Below are 15,756 nucleotides of genomic sequence, written 5' to 3' on the forward strand. Positions count from 1 at the left end.
TTTATATCGTTTCAGACAGGACTCGATGTAATTTATATCCATCCACTGCAAAACCAATCTGATATTCACGTATCGAGAGTTAACTATAGAATAATGGTAAAGACAAATATCTTATGCACTGTCTATAAGAAGTTCATTATATCTCTGCTCAGCAAATAATTTTGCATTAGTACTTAATTACTATGACTGTTCTTTTTATATGAATCTTTATGATAGTAGAGCTTGGCCACAGCAGGGGACAATAAAGGAGGTAATATAACACCCTTCGATAGGTAACCTACCCATGAGTTCGTGAACTGATAGGAAGAACATTTGTTTGAATTATGTAATACGAGTATGATGTCCTTTTACCATCCATAATTGAAAAAGTCTCATTACCTTAATTGTCTATGATGGTTGTTTTGGTGCCTGTACTGTATTTCTGGAACCTACCACTAGCACAACTACGTATCTCGTAACCGGAAGAGATTTTAAATCCAAGATAAATAACTTTACCTCTCCATTTGGGTTCGGCTCATAGGGAAACCCGACAAAAATCCGAGGGACGTCTTTGTCTCTGAGGGACGAAATTGTATTCTCTATTAATGTAAGTAGTGCAATGCAGATGTAGTCATATATAAGCCATACTGATGATAACAAAACTACTAGGATCGACTGTAGTCTATCGATAACGTAGGTATATTTCATGAATAGGTATATAGTTTGTTCATACAATCGTAACGTTGTGTAGATTGGTGGATGACGGCGATTATAAGGGTCGGAATCAGAGTTGCAGTTGTGAGTAGACAGCAAGGTAGAAGGAAACAGGTTCGTAACAAGTGATATGATGGATAATGATGTGCTTGGTCAGCAAAGCTCATTCAGAAAGAAATGGATTCCCGTTCTCCACAGACATCAAGGTTAGTGCGGACATGGAACAGTTGAAGAATGGGACTAGAAAAACTACTGTTGTTTTTGATGGGCTGAAAGAAATGATTAATCTGAGGTAATCTCTCATTCAAATTCAGTTCAATTCGAGTTGGGAGGAAATACGGTGACCATCATCGACTCATTAGTGAACAGCACCATAAAACTAGCTGACTCTCCAATGCAGTCACGAGCGTGCACTAATAAGCATATTCAAGGGGTAACGACTTCCTCACGCCACTGTGGCTGTGACAGTTTGTGCATTTAAGAACATTCATCACATGACACTCATGCAGCTTTGATATTTCGAGTTTGCTGCTTTTCACAATAGCTTCGTAATCCCATTTACTCATAAGAGATTGAATAAGGGATTTAGTAGGTCTTCATATTCATTCCTTGTTACTAATTGTCGCACATAGATTTTGGTAATACTGAGAGGTTCCATGCCTTCTTTTGCGTATCGCCTCTCATTTTCTAATTTTGTTATTGTTTTACATCCATTCACGGTGGTAATGGGCCGAATAAGGTTATTCTGATGAGAGTATTTGTACTGAAAGCTCAAATTACTATTCACTTGATTGATGTGCACGTTGGGCACTGTATTTGGTCTTGCTTTTAGTTTTTTCTGTTACTTCCATGTGTGGATTGTAGCGAGGCGAACACCAGAGGACGCGACACACTGCGTTTTCGTGGGGGGTCTCGACTTCGGCGAACACGGAGAGGGTCGCACACTATGGGCTTAAGTGCCTGGTAGGACGACTGACCTCAGTCGAGTTTCGCCTATTGTATGGAGGGCGAAACGACCTGCTAGCCCTCTGAGTGTCGCCACAGTTTATGTGTTTACCGTTCTGGTGCATCTGGAATGAAGACTGCTGGCGTCTGACTATATTGTCTTCATGATTCAGAGAATTTTTGTCGATGGTGCGCCGTTGGATGCGACTGTCTGGCGCCGGATGGTCGGTGGTCTTGGCATGCTGTTTTCGTAGCCGGTCAAACGGCAATTTCAGTGCCCCCAAGCTAAATAGCAGAGGCACGATTTGTCAACTTAAACTGAGGCCAGTTGACGTCGTACAGCCCTACACGAAATTGGAGGGAACGATCACTATTGGCGTACATGATATTCCGAGATAATGTGGGGGAATTCTGGATTCAGCTCTGCATATTGATCCGCAACTTTTTTGGGTTAGTGGGGAGTTGTATAACATTGGCTTCGCTCTTGTGTTGCTCGTGCACTTGTCATTCGGGATCTGATCTTGGTCAGATTCGGATGGTCTTTCCTACTTAGTCGCACTTTTTCGGAATCATTGAGGAGCATGACTTCGGCTATACTCCAGTTTCATTCTGCGACTTAACATGCGAATTCTTACTCTGCGTTTTCGCACCTGTACCGACAGAGCGAGTTTAGGTTGTTTTGCTGTCTCTCTTCCTGGAGATACATCCTCGCGCATCCAGGATTTGTTTCCCTGCTTCGGCCACGCTAGCACTCCGTCGTCAGACCACGAGTGGCCTACCGGGACCATCTGACCGCCGTGTCATCCTAAGTGGAGGATGCAGAAAGGAGGGCGTGGGATCAGCACACCGCTCTCCCGGTCGTTATGATGTTATTCTGGACCGAAGGCTCTACTATTCGGTCGAGTAGCTCCTCAATTGGCATCACGAGGCTGAGTGCACCCCGAAAAAATTGCAACAGCACATGACGGCCTGGATGGTCACCCATCCAAGCGCCGACCACGCCCGACAGCGCTTACAGAACTTAAAAACCTGAAGACAGCATTCAACGCAATGGGTTGCTGCACATCAGGAGTCAGCGCCTACATCATTAGAACGCTGCCTACCGACGATGTGCTGTAGGTTTCAGGACTGGTAAAGTATTTTGCAGCTCCGTCATTGTAGGACCAATTATCTTTATACTGAAGTCCTAAGCAGCAAGCGCGCTCACTTTGCTACAAGTCCACCGTAATTGTTTCTCGTTGTGTTCCCATTTGAGCTCTCACTACTAATCGCGATACTGGATTATAGTCGGGGGAGTAATATTTGATTCATTAGGACCTCCAGTCAATATCGTCAATTTACTGCATCACAGAGAGTGGGAGCCCCTTGTTTTCGAACCAAATCTTATTCTAGTAATAGTTCAGTATGCCCTATGCTTTAGCCTACTGATTGTATCTACAATCAAATACCTTTGTGATCTGATGTATAATAAATCTCATTGTAATATTTAATCCGCATATCATTTCGTAGATAGATGCAGAATCCCATTTCCTGTTGTTTATTGTGATAAAATTCCCTTTAATTACTGAGTAGATTACAGTTGTTATTAAATTATTGTGACTGTGCACTCCTTATTTTACAAACTAGCAGCGTCCACCATCAATTCCTTTCCTTATCGTTGTGCATATAATTAATTAGGTGGTAGGTAAGGAGGGGGTCGAGTGCATGTCTAGTTCTCGTGCTAAATTCGCCAGAATTAAAGAGGTACAAACTCCTTTCCATCCGGCACACCTGTCCATGGGTATGGTATGCCATGTATTATACATCAGAAGGGGGGTTCACCTTAATTACTATCCCAATGTCCTTAAATTCAGCAACTGATTTACACTGGAGATACTATTGGTACATTCAGTTAGTCATTCGCTAGTAAGTTGCATGTTTTAGTTATGCGTGTGAGGGCTAAGATAACTGTACTCACCCACGTCCTGACCTCACAGGCAGCTAGGATTGGGTACTGATCCTATGAACGGAAACATGCTTAACATGCAATCTAGAATGCCCAAGATTCACATAACTAGTAAACCAGTCAGTAAATTGCCATCGCTTGCTAATCATAGCTCAATAATACATTACTGGTGAGAAAACTTTGTGGAAACCATTAATTTCTAAATGTATACATTTTTGTAATAACCCTAGCTGCTACGGTAATTGTCAAAACTCAGGAAAGCTTCATGTAACTTAATGAGTTGAACATTTATGAAATTACGTGCATATACATAGTAATAATCTTAGCTTATTATTGGAGAACAAGAGCAACAAAACAGTATTTACCTTAAATTACGTTTCTTAAAGATCACTTATTTCAACATCCATAACTTTCAAGAAATTTTGAGTGAATCTTCAATTGCAGTATCGCTTTAAATCTCTGTGGGGGTATAGTGTTTTGATCTTTTTACTTCTGTGGTGCAACGGTAGGTAGACATCTGGATGTGGCCTCATTGCTATCTTAAATGGGTCCGTATAAATAAACTGACTTTTGTTGTTTTGTTTCTTCAGTATGGATGATTTATGATGATTTTCAGGAGTACAACTGCCTCACCTTCAAAATATCCTCTCTTTCATATGGTTTTGTCATACTGATGTTTTCTCTGACGAGGTCTTGCCGCCAGGGTGATGACTCCTTCATTAATCTTTTGTTCCCAAGCTTCTTGAATCATGGGAACCTATGGGATTTTTTTCACTCCACCCATATCTTTCTGGTCTTTGCAACGTTCTCTTACTCTCATGGTCTGTGGCTGATCTTAATGCACAGGGAATGGCATGTTCACCAACTGCGACTATCCTCTAGCAGCATCTATTATTCAACAATTAGATACTGGAACAATAGGTACATTCGTTCTTTCCTTAGTTCTTTGGAACAGAGATAATGATATAGCATTGATACGTGCACCCATGTCAAGTAATGCACTCACAGTTGCGCTTTCAATTTCAATCTGAATTGGAGTTCGTGGAATCTTGGTTGAATTCGCATAACATGGATGAGGATAGTACATATTACCCATCATTGTAGCATAGCGTTAACAACTCACCATTCTTAATACTACTACAGCCCCTATGACAATCCCCGACCAACATATTGGGGCGACAGAAGGTCGACTTTAGTTAAATGTCAATGATTGCGGAGTAGGACGATCACCCTTCAATTCATCCATGATAGTTGACGATTATTCTTCCAATCGTTGTTTACATTAGGAGAAATCAATGGTTTGGGTGAAACTGATTATTGCCAGAAGTTACCTGTTACTCTGACCTGAATTTTCGTTGTGTTATTGTTGGTTGTGAGCATTACTGTTTTAATTATTGTGGTTCTGCTCCTTGGTATTCATCACTGGGTTGTGTGGAGTAAGTACATTTTCGTTCCAGCATCGTATAGTGCAGGATCTAACTTGTATCGACATTCGTTAGCGCTTTCTTTTGCAGGACGTCTTGTGGGATGAGAGCTACCCACGAAATAATTCTGATAACGAAGAATGTGAATATTATTGCTCATTACTACATTCGCAGCAATTGAAGCTATCCTCTAGGTCCGTGCCTAACCACACATTCGGAAATAGTTACATATTTGGAAATTAAGAGCTAAATATTTGTGAGAAGAAAGAATAAGAATTTAATGCTGCTCGTTTCCGCCGCGAAAGCTACAGCTCTCCTTTTAGGTTCCTGCCCAACATTGCACTTGGAAATCGCCACATACTCGAAAATAGGACAGGGAAGAATATGAATGTTATTGCTCCTTGTTTCACTCGCAGCGATTAAAGCTGTCGTCTTAGGTTCCTGCCTAACCTCACATATAGAAATAGCCACATATTTGTAAATAAATAGCCAAATATTTATTTCATCCTTCGTGCACTAATCAGACGGAAATGCTAAGTAACATCGAATACTACGGAACACACATGTATTACATTCATAAGGAAGTCACAGAATGTGTTAACAATGTAACATGAAAAAAAGCACGTAATGGATGGAAACCCACATTCTTTGACTCCTTGACGTTATCTATTACGCTACAGCTTTGTCATATGGCTTTTGTCTCTTGTCTCGATTGTCATAGTGTCTCTAGAAGACTTATACGTGTTGGTGCTAATTTTTATCTGACATTTATTAATAAGGGTACATGTTTGTGATACATTTTGAGTGTGCCGTTGCCTTTAAACGGTATACTGCAAGTTGTGATACATCTAAATATACGATAACGTTGGAAGCTGAAGAAGTGAATTAAATTTGTGCTGCGGCCGGAACTCGAACCCGAGTCTTCTTGGTTACTGGGCAGATATGTTCACCATTACACCACCGCAGCATTACGGTCAACACAGCTGCACGAACTACACAAGTCAAATACCCTCCCCAACACAAACTCCAATTCACATCTCCCCAGGACACGTCGGAATCCCCGGCAACGAACTTGCCGACAGGCTGGCCAAACAGGAGACGCGGAAACCATTTCCGGAGATAGGCAACTCCGAAGCTGACCTGCGTTCTGTCTTACACCGCAAGATTTTCGGGTTTTGGGAGACGGAATGGCATAACAGCACGCATAACAAACTGCGCGTCATTAAGGAGACTATGAATGTGTGGAAGTCTTCTAAGCGGGCCTCTCACAGGGAATCAGTTGTCCTCTGCCGGCTCCGCATTGGTCACACGTGGCTAACGCATGGATACCTACTCCGTCGCGAGGATCCACCTCAGTGTCGCTGTGGCTCCCAAATGACAGTCGTCCACCTCTTGCTGGACTGCCCACTTTTAGTCGCTCTGCGGCAGACTTTTAACTTTCCCAGCACCCTGCCTTCGGTGTTGGGCGGTAATGCCTCCACAGCAGCTTTAGTTTTACGTTTTATCTGTGAGAGTGGGTTTTATACTTCTATGTAGGTTTTAGCGCATGTCCTTTGTCCCTCTGTGTCCTCCATCCTAGTGCTTTTAGGGTGGAGGTTTTAATGTGTTACAGAGTGGCTGGCTTTCCCTTTTTATCCTCCTGGTTGGCCAGCGACTGTAATCTGCTTTCATGCTTTACTCTCTTCTGTTTCTAGCGTCTCTCTGTTTTCTTGTCCTCTTTTGTTCCTTTTAGTGTTCGTTGCCTTTCCTTCGTTCTTGTGGCTTTTCCTTTCTTTCCGTTTTGTGTTATATGTTTCGTCTGTTTTATTCTCACACTTGTGGCATTGTTTTATTAGGAACAAGGGACCGATGGCCTCATAGTTTGGTCCCTTCTTCCGCCTCCAAACCAACCAACCCTATATTGTCACTATTACCAGGGCTCTCCGACATTGGAGTAGCACCACAGCATTGGACGTAATGGGGAAGTGCTGTAATACATGTGATCGTATAGATCTTAAATTAAATTTTCGCTGAGAGAATTATGTCTCTAATTTACTACGCAGCACAAATTTTAATTATCTTCTTCAGCTTCCAACGTTATCGTAGATAAATTAGAGACTTAAATGTCTCAGGGAAAATTTAATTTAACATCTGAATGTGCCAAAATGAATATGGCGCCTACCACATAGATTGTCGATATTGCGTGACGTCAAAATGACGTCATGTTTGCAGGAAGCCTTGTGAGATGAACGTTACCCACCATAGAATAATGGCAAGGAATAATTATCTCTTGGAGGCACTCTAACACGTTCATTGCCTCTCTGCTCAGCAAGTAATTATACACTGTTACTTAATTACTATGAATGTTCTTTCTATACGACTCTGTATAATACCGAAGTTTGGCGACAAAGGAAATAAAAAAGAGATAATGTGCCAGGTATTGTGATGATGAAGTTCCATACTCCGTAACAGAGTTTAGGGGACGATGCGTGAGACCCGCACCGCCGTACTAGGCAAGGTCCTAGTAGAGGTGGTTTGCCATTGCCTTCCTCCGACCGTAATGCGGATGAATGATGATGAAGACGACACAACAACAACTAGTCATCTCGAGGCAGGTGAAAATCCCTGACCCCGCCGAGAATCGAACCCGGGACCCCGTGCTCGGGAAGCGAGAACGCTACCGCGAGACCACGAGGTATTGAGAGACACCTATTTAAAAATGAGTACTACAGATATGTGAAGCACCTCAAACACTGAAAGCCAATGGCTAGTTCGTGAACAGGTGTGCTCTTTTAAATACGACTGCATGACACTCATACGCCGATCATTGTTAGATGTAAAGTTTTCTCGGCCATTCAACTGATAACCGGGGTGTTCGCTATTCCAAATTCAAACAACAAATTTAATTAGTTTGATCCTGCTCGGTCATATGGTAATTTGTGATACAATATTTCCGATCTTTGCGGGAATGACCTTATATCGTAACATATTAAGTCATTTACGAAGAAGGTTTCGTAATTCTAGAGCTACAGAATAAACCAGCTACCAAATTCAGTACGTCTAATTTGCCACTGCGTTAAAAGGTTGCACCTTCTGTACTGCATCCTATGTGTGGAGTGTTTTTTGTCTACGCAATATATATTTATTTGCCATTATACATAAGGCTTACCGCGTGGGGGCTAAGGAAAACCATGGTAGGTTAACTACTTCAGAATGCAACTCCATTGTTACTTTAATTCTAGCATAATGTGTCGATCTATTTATAGATGTTTTCTATATTCCGTTATTCCGTTTTCTTTGTTGCGTAATGCTATTCGTCGACGCTTATTGAAGCACCATATACATGCGATGAACGCTTTAGGTGTTCGGTGCCATATTCTGCGTCACTTTTGTTAGACTGCTATCGAGGTCTCTAGTATAACAAGCAGTCAAATTAAAACGAGAAAGACGGAAAGAGGTAAGTGCGCTGTTTATTATTTCAAAAGTAGTCGCCATAGCTGTTAATGCATTTATCCCACTGAGAGACAACCCAGCCAGTGCCTTCGTGGAATAATGTTTTCGGTTGCCTACAGAACCATGGTTGTAAGTAGGCGTGTACCTTCATCCGAAGCAAATCTGGGGCCACGTGTATCGTATTCGGGGCTCCAAAACTATGGAAATCACATGGGAAGAGATCTGGATTGTATGGAGGATGTGTAAATGCTTCCGAGTGAAACTTATGAACCTTAATGGAAATAGCGTTGGCAACTTGTGTGTCGCCCACCGTAACGTTTTTCTTTGAAGGCAAACTCGGAAATTCGTGCTAAGATCCGATGGGACCAAACTGCTGAGGTCGTCGGTCCCTAAACTTACACACTACTTAATCTAACTTAACTTACGCTAAGGACAACACACACCCCCATGCCCGAGGGAGGACTCGAACCTCCGACGGAGGGAGCCGTGCGGATTGTGACAAGGCGCCTCAAACCACGCGGCTAACCCACGCAGCCATGAAGGCATTAACTGTCTTGTCTCACAGTAGGATAAATGGATTAACAGGTATGGCGATTACTTTGCACACAATAAATTGTTACTTACTTTTTTCCATATGTCTCGTTTTTATTTGACTGCCCTTTATATACAAGGGGTCAACAGAAACCTCCGATCTTACTCGTCTGCTTTGACCCGTGACGTAAGCGTGTTGTGGTGTGTGACGTCATTACGGCGCGGAGTTTAGTCTTGTTTTTGTTTGTGGTGCTCTCTGGTGGTGTGTTCATGGTTTTCGTTTGTTTTAATTTAATGCTCATTGCTGTATGTCGGGTGAGTTTGTTATTGAGTGTATTTGGTTGTGGTTTTTTGTTTAGGAATGGATATGAAAGACCGCCTTAATAGTGTTCGGTTGAGGGCGATGATGGGCGAGACAGCGTTAGAACTTATCAAGTTCTTACAACTATTCGGTTTAATCGCCGAAGTTGTTAAGTGTTCTCTTTGCCGTGAGGCGATGAAATTCGTTAAAGTTCCGGCCTCTCGGACCAGCGACGGATACATGTGGTGTTGCCGGAAAGATGGCGTATGGCGTTCTATAAGGCGTGGTACCTGGTTCGAGAAGTCTAGATTGGGCATGCGTGAGATTGTGCTTATTACATATTATTTTTGTTATAGATGCCCACAGAGTTTTTGCGCGTTTGAGACTGGTGTGAGTGAGAGGACTGTTTTAGACTGGTATTCCTTTTGTCGTGAAGTGTGTTCGGAATTTATTAAGTACAGGGGTAAGTTGGGTGGGCATGGGGTGCTTGTGGAGGTGGACGAGTCGCAGTTTGGTAAAAGGAAGTATGGGAGGGGGAAGTCTGTGGCTGGTCTTTGGGTGTGGGGGGCTGTTGTTCACGGGGGTGGGGGTACTGAATGTGTTTTTAGGGTTGTGGAGGGGAGGTCGAAGGCTGAATTAGTGGGGTTAATTGAGGAGTATGTAGAGCCCGGGTCCACAATAGTTTCTGATGCTTTTTCTTCTTATAGGGGGTTGGGTGACAGGGGATTTAATCATTTAGTAGTGAACCACAGTCTAGAATTTAAGAATTATGATACTGGGGCTTGCACTAACACAATTGAGGGATGTGGGGGGCGGTTAAGTCAGTTCTTGGGAGGGGGAAGAGGCGCTATTCCAACCTTCAGTCTCATTTAGATGAGTACTGTTGGCGGAAGAGTGTCCCAGAGGCCTATTGCATTTTTCGGGTTTTTTTAAGGGCTGTGGGTAAAATGTATAGGCCGAAAGTGGTTAGTTAGGGTGCATTTGTGTGTGATTGTGGTGGCCAATCTAGTTTGTGGGGCTGGAACTTTTTTGAGGTAAGTTTCGTTTTTTTTTTTTGTTTTTGATGTGTGTTTTGTGTCAACAGAAACATCCGATCTCACGCGTCGGCTTTGACCCGTGACGTTAGGGACCTACACATTGATCTGTAGCGTAGCCCTGAATACGAGGTTAGGTTGGGAGGTTTTTTTTTGGCGGGGGGGGGGGGGGGTCAGGGGGGGGGGCGCCGCCCCCCCCCCTGCCTGGCCTCGAGTACCACTTGTTTATTATTATCTTTGTTCGATCGTAATTTATGTGATTGGGAGCTGTTGTAGATGTATGTAGGTGTAAGGGAAGTGTTGGTTTTTTAGGTTGGTGTTGGGGGATGTGATCGGTAGGTTCTGTTGAGCTATATAGGTCAACGGAAGTGTTCAATCGTAATTTATGTGATTGGGAGCTGTTGTAGATGTATGTAGGTGTAAGGGAAGTGTTGGTTTTTTTTTTGTATTGGAGGATGTGATCGGTAGGTTCTGTTGAGCTACATAGGTCAAGGGAAGTGTCCGATTCTGGATAGGAATGTGTTTTTTGGTATTTGGTCAGTTTTGTGATGTTGATTTATTTCGTTGTTTTGCGTGGTTTTGTATGGCGGTCGGTGGCTACATTTGTGTATATTTAGTTTGTCCCCACCCAAAAACCCCCAATTTCCCACGCTTGTCCCGTTAGAGTCATTAGGCTTTTTGTGAAACTTGTGTATTTCAGTGTTTATAATACGTATGCGATGTTTTTATATCCGCCATATTGGATAATACGTATGCGATGTTTTTATATCCGCCATATTGGAATTGTCGTTCATAGTCGTTTCCGCTACATTTGTGACGTCATGGGTCAAAGCCGACGGGTAAGATCGGACGCTTCAACGGAAGAGAACTTGTATTCCCGAAGTGGTACCAGTTATCCGTAGAAATGGCAGTGCTCTATTGAAACGTTATTTGTTAACAGTCTTATGGACTATGAAGTCGTTGCTTAGTAACACTCATATGTAGAAATTGTGTTCTATTGAGTCGTTACTTCGTAACAGTCATACAAGCAGCATCGGAGGTATCGGGGTAGACCAGCAATTGATACCTCTCAAAAACCGTCACGTCAGCACATACACCATCCCAACAACTGCTGACAAAGTGTGTGTCACTAGCGTGGTTATTCCACTTACGAAATTTCTGCAAAAAAGGTGTTGAGAGCGGAGTGAAAGAGGTTTATTCTTACAGTGCTGGTATGTTTTATAAACATTACTCTAGAAGCGTTTGACAAAATATTGCCGTCAACTGGTATTCATGGACAAGTGCTTCACGAACTTTTTGTCGCATTAGATTTGTCCAACTCGAGATTTCAGCGACATCCTCGGCCGTCACCGTCGGGAGATTAGGTTTCAGTAGGCATTTAGATATTTTAGTTGGCCGAATTATGTCACGGAGACATTACAAAGTCACGGAACTTCCATATCCTACCAGAGATTATGTCAATGTCTATTACTGAAGAACGTTAGCAGCGATGTTGGTGTCGTTAGATGACGGAAGACTTAGTTGATTTCTCTGTTGTCTTTCAACATGCAGCGCCCATTTGCGTGCTCCATTAAGCGTGCAGCCACTGTCACTGTCAGAAATGTTGTTACACATGATGATTTCAAGACTGTGTTTGATGACAGTAGGTAGATTCATGGGATAATATTTTCGTTTTATGAAACGTAATCGTATGTTTGTTCAAGAGGCTGTGTTCGGCGAAAATGTGACATTTAATATAGCGTTGGTGCTGTGTGTAGCATATTATTTATTCACGAGTATAACTGCATCGACATTCAAGATGATTTAATAATATCCAGGTACAATGAGATCATTGCTGTCTTTATCTGGGCATAATATCTTTAATTTTCTTGTGTAGACGGAAAATGGATTGAATACAATATGTGTGCAGGGCACTGCCTCTTTGTGATAGCTCCGAGGAAAGAAAGGAATGCTGTGGGCAGATCGTCTGTTGATTAACTATCTAAAGCAGGGCCAGCAATAGCGTGCCAAATTTCACGCATGCAGTGTCTGCGGGCTGCGTGCGCGCCAAGGCCGTGGCCTGTCTCGGCTTTGATGTCCTTCTCGGAAGTAACCGGAACAGCGCGACATGTCGTTGACTGCTGTGGTGTGGCATTTTTCTGTCGGCAGAACTCTCTTCATTTCGGCAAAATCGCGATGTCAGCGCCGGTTACCTTTTGCTACTTGTTCGCGATATGAAGAGCTTTGACAGGTCCAGTGTTGTTTGCAAGAAAAGAGGCAATCTAGCGATATGTCATCGCAAGCCTTTTAAAATGTGTGGGAATGACAAAATGGAGGGATGGGAATCGTCAGTATATATTACTGAGTCGCGTAACGATGGGTGCAGCAATTTTGCTATGATACGGTATTATAACACTGTGCAGAAATCGATTTAAAGATTTAGTTGGTAATGAAAGAGCAAAAATTGCAACGACAACAGATGGGATTCTTCGTTGTGTACATCACAAAGCACTTCTTTTATTACTGCAAAAAACGTTGATTAGGCCAAACTGCGTACCTGGAACGATTTTACGATTTAAAATTGGCTGCTGTTGAATTTATGAAGGAAACAGGATTGCAGCAACGACAATTAGAAAATCCAGAATGGATTGAAGGCCTCATATTTTAAGTGGACTTGACTGCACGCTGCCCTCGGTAAGAATTTGCGACGTGAGAAACAACTTCTTTGTGATTTGACGGGTACGCATTTAAAAAGAGAATCACCTTATAGAAAGAACACACATTGACAAACAAAGTCCAGTTCCTTAAGCTTACAAGGATAGTTTCCTAAACGTTTTGAGGGTGCTGCCATCTTACATCTTTTTTCGACACCATTTGCCGTTTCAGTTGAAAGCGACTCTGTGCATGTGCACATGTAACTGATTGAGCTGCAACGTAATTCCCATTTTAATGACAAATCCTTCTATGTTAAAACTGTCCAGGATAGATTGATTTTCTTAGGGAAAGTTTTGACGTCTACATAACGACGTTGCAGAAATGCTACAATATTTCGATCAACTTATGTGTGTGAAAGACATTTTTTTTATTATGAAACTAAATAAGTCATCATTAACTGGCAACATGAGTGCGAAAATATGTAAAATTGTCTGTTTTTGTCTGTATGCTCTAATGACCCTCCCTTGGCCACTAGAAAAATTATTACGTATTCCTGATAAGAGCAAAAAATAGTTCAAATGGCTCTAAGCACTCTGGGACTTAACATTTGAGGTCATCAGTCCCCTAGACTTAGAACTACTTAAACCTACCTAACCTAAGGACATAACACACATCCATGCCCGAGGCAGGATTCGAATCTGCGACCGTAGCAGCCGCGTGGTTCCAGACTGAAGCGCCTAGAATCGCTCGATCACAGCGGCCGGCTGATAAGAGCAAAAAGCTCAGACAGACAGGCAGCCTCGAAACTTTCCGCTGCAAAATTGATTGTAACTACTGTTCCCTACTCTTACCAGGTCCTGTTTCCTTCCTATTATTAAATGATTTAAATTAATCTCTCCTTTGATCTTACTTTGGGATGTGAAAATTGAAACTGACTGTTTCATCAAAAATAAAATATATAGTGCTGTGGTTCTTAATTACAGTCTTCTTGACTGAAAAAGAGTAAATTATTAAATTTGCAGTGATTGAGTAGCGTCTTCCGGAGTGCAATCGAGCGAACCCAAGGTTAAAGTTCTTCTTAGCAGCCAGCGTAATGAACTGCATTTCAAGATCTGCATCGTAATGTGGCTCTGAAAAATTCATGACGCTGTTATTGAAGAGCAAGTCAGACGTATACGATTCTGAACAACTATGGTAGTCTGTGTCGGTACGGCAAGTTCCATAAATTTTCACTTTTGACAAAAGAGAATCTGTTCATTCCAAAAGACCGTATTATCGGACAGGGATCGCACAGTACTACCTAGCATTCAAAATCCTAAGTCTTCTGCTTGCTTGCGCTTTGTATCGTAATTTACAGAAGAGGAAAGATGAACATCATATTCACTTCAGAAATGAGAAAAATTTTACCTTTTAAGACAATAGTTATTATTTCATAAAAAAGGCCTTCGCAGTGATCAACTATTACAGTACACATCCAGCTTCTTACAAGAGTGTATATTGATAAAAATTAATATTTTCTGATATCTCGCAGCAATGGCAGCTGTCGTTTCAAATGGTTCTGAGCACTATGGGACTTAACATCTGTGGTCATCAGTCCCCTAGAACTTAGAACTACTTGAACCTAAGTAACCTAAGGACATCACACACATCCATGTCCGAGGCAGGTTTAGAACCTGCGACCGTAGCGGTCACGCGGTTCCAGACTGAAGCGCCTAGAACCGCGCGGCCACATTGGCCGGCGGCTGTCGTTTCTTTTTTTTTAACAACCTCCTTTGAAACTACGTCCTTCCGCAGTCAAGTCTACTCTCAGGAAAAAAAAATCATTAGTGAAGTCACGGAATACGTAAGTTTATTATTAATCACTGAACGCTAAGAAGCCAATGATGTTATTTACAATACTGCGCTCTCGCAGGCCAAAGCGGTAATTCAGGTTATTTATAAGTGAGAGCTTTTTCATTGTTCGTATTTTATGATGTTACATTAACCAGTAAAATGTCTTTCGAGCCGTCGCAGCACTCAATATTTAGATTTTTTTCCTAATTTATATTATCTGTTATGAAGTGATACTATACTGCCAACTGCTTGTACCAGATAAAAATTAATTTTCTATCTTCAGCACGCCAGAAATAATTAAATAACACCGAAAATTTGTTATATTTGTGATCTCGTTTGTTGCAAAATGTGAAATAAACTAGTATAAAATAAGTTGTATACAGTGCGACTGCACTGCCACTTCAATGCGGCATTTCTGCAGTTTCCACCTCTGCCCCTTCTTTGCGCACAGACAGTATAGCGTGGCACTGGGGGAAGTGTGCCAGTCAGGCTGAGTGTTATGGAGCTTGTGCCAGCCTACAGCTTACGAGCCAAATTCTTGGCCACTTGTGATCCACAGTGGGCGACATGATTAAGTTTACTGTCTCTAAGAAATAGAAACACAGAGATTATCAGTCCTTAGAAGATGATCAGCCTATAGTATTTCTTCTTTCTTCAGAGCTGTAACAAATAAAATAGGCAGAGTCCTTGGTAGACACGGCATTCTGTACGTATCCAATCCTAAAGAAAGTTAAATCTGTACTGCGCCCTTTAACAGATGTCTTGGTCTTTGAGTTTCTGGAATTTATAAGATAACCTTGTGAATGAGGTAGTAGTTACAATGGTCACACAATAAGAACAATTTCAGAACGCTGCATTGAGCGCCAGCGCCATACTGAATATCGCGATTCCGAGCAATTTCCAAACACAGCCTTATGAACAAAAATACGATTACGTTTGAAAGAAACAAAATATTATCCCATGCAGTTACCTGCAGCACCCTGT

The sequence above is a fragment of the Schistocerca serialis genome, chromosome 7 (assembly GCF_023864345.2).
Source record: "Schistocerca serialis cubense isolate TAMUIC-IGC-003099 chromosome 7, iqSchSeri2.2, whole genome shotgun sequence".
Classification (NCBI taxonomy): domain Eukaryota; kingdom Metazoa; phylum Arthropoda; class Insecta; order Orthoptera; family Acrididae; genus Schistocerca; species Schistocerca serialis.